This window comes from Orycteropus afer, unplaced genomic scaffold (genome assembly GCF_000298275.1).
Source record: "Orycteropus afer afer isolate SDZICR_OR568_19922 unplaced genomic scaffold, OryAfe1.0 scaffold00113, whole genome shotgun sequence".
Lineage (NCBI taxonomy): Eukaryota > Metazoa > Chordata > Mammalia > Tubulidentata > Orycteropodidae > Orycteropus > Orycteropus afer.
In genome coordinates, this window is record NW_006921700.1 from 6,537,110 (window position 1) to 6,539,136 (window position 2,027).

Here is a 2,027-nt window from a genome sequence, read left to right on the forward strand (position 1 = left end):
GGTGATGCCTGAGAACCAGCCTGTGTGACCTCCCCTGGTGATTCTGGAGGATACAGCCTCTTGGGAACCAGTGCTCAGTGGGACAGCAGTTGAGTGGCTGCTGTCAGGTGAGTGACGGTATCTAGATTTATGTTCAGATTGGAATTTTGAGTGGGAAAAGAGTGAAACAAGAATTTGGCATACAACTCGATGTCAGCTTTTTCTATAAAAATATAAAACATAACCTGCTATTAAACTAGCAACAAGAAGCAATGGCTCAGGAATATAACATTTATAATCTGTTTTAGCCTTGACATGATCAAAGACATCTTAAAGAAGTATATTGAATTACTTAGGTGTAGGCTCCTCTCAAATGGCAGAACTGTTTTCAGTGTCTGTGTAATAGAATCGGGGATTTGGGTTTTGCTTTGAGCAGTTCTCCTGGGCTCTCAGTGTGGGTCTCTGGCTCTTGGTGATCTCGGCACTTTTGCTGAGTGTCACTTGCTTTGCGTCACTAGCTGAGCTTGGCTGTCCTGGCCAGCCAGTGTCCTGAGAGAAGACTACCTTACCAAACTTTTATAAGTCTTTAGATATGCTTCCCTGCATATTCTCTTTTGTGATCTTTCTTTTTCATATACATACATATATACATATACATACATATATATGTATGTATATATAATCATTACTTATCTCTTGGCACAAAAGATGGTTACCTTGGAAACCAAATCATTTCCTTCTCCTACATGATCTGCCCAGCTCCAGAGGAAAAGTTCTATTTCTTCTCCATTAACCCACCCAATCCACTACCATCAAGTCAATTCTAACTCATAGCGATCCTGTAGGACAGAGTAGAACTGCCCTGTGGGGTTTTCAAAGCTGTAAATCTTTAAGGAACAGACTCCTCATCTTTCTTCTGCCAAGCAGCTAGTGGGCCTGAACCACCAGCCTTTTGGTTAGCAGCCCAATGCTGTGACCACTGTGCTACCGGAGCTCCTTCCTCTATATTAGTGGTTCTTAATCCTGGGTGCATATTAGAATCACCTGGGGATTTTTTTTTTTTTTAAATTTAAATAGTTAAGCTGTGTCTTCACCTTCTCAGAAAATGATTCATTTAGCCTGAAGGCAGTGCTGCATATCTTTAGTTTTGAAAATCTCTGTGAGTGATTCTATTGTGTAGGGGTTGAGGATCATCGCCCTATGGCCGAGACAGTGGGTCCCTTGGCAATATGGCTGTACGTTGGGATCCTCCGAAGAGCTCTGAAAAACTCATGCCTGGATCCCGCCCCTGGTGATTCTGATTCAGTTGGTCTGCGGTGTGGCCTGGGTAGAGTTTTCTAGATGCCTTGGACAACTCTAATATAGAGCCAAGGTTGAGAACCACTGTTCTAGATGGGCAGATCTCAACCTTGAACATGCACCAGAATCAGTTGGAGAATGCATTGATTCCTGGACCTCACTTAGAACCTCTGATTCAGTGCGTCTGGGGTGGAACCTTCTAACAAGCCCCCAAGGGATGTTGTTGATGCTCCAGGACTACTGGGGACCACTGCTCTATATGACCTTACAACCAGCTTAGCCATGTTCTACGGCATTTCTTGGATGGGAGTTGGGGTCCCTTAAACCTGATGTAGGCCTGAGACTTCTTAAAGGTACCAAGACATTATGATATTATGGAATATTTATAAAAGCCAAGTCACATAGATTTCTTCTCAGAGGGTGAGACTGTGCCTGAATTAACAATTGATCCATGTGAAGTAGGGATTAGGATGCATTTTGTGACCGGGTTTAGGGGTTGATATCTCTGGAGCTTGGGACCAGCTTGTGCCCAAGTGAGGTTACTTTGTGATGGGTGCTGAGGTAGGATCCCTGTGTGGTCTAGATGAGGCCTCTCTGCAGAGAGTTCGTAGCTGACCAACGGGGAAAGCCTGGCCTTTTGCCTTGGGGCTAGTCCTCTGCCTGCCCCATCACACCTGGCGGTGTAGGCCCAGAAGCCGGAGGTGAGGAAGCAGCCCTGAAACAGGGGGCTGACCTGGGCCCCTTTCTCA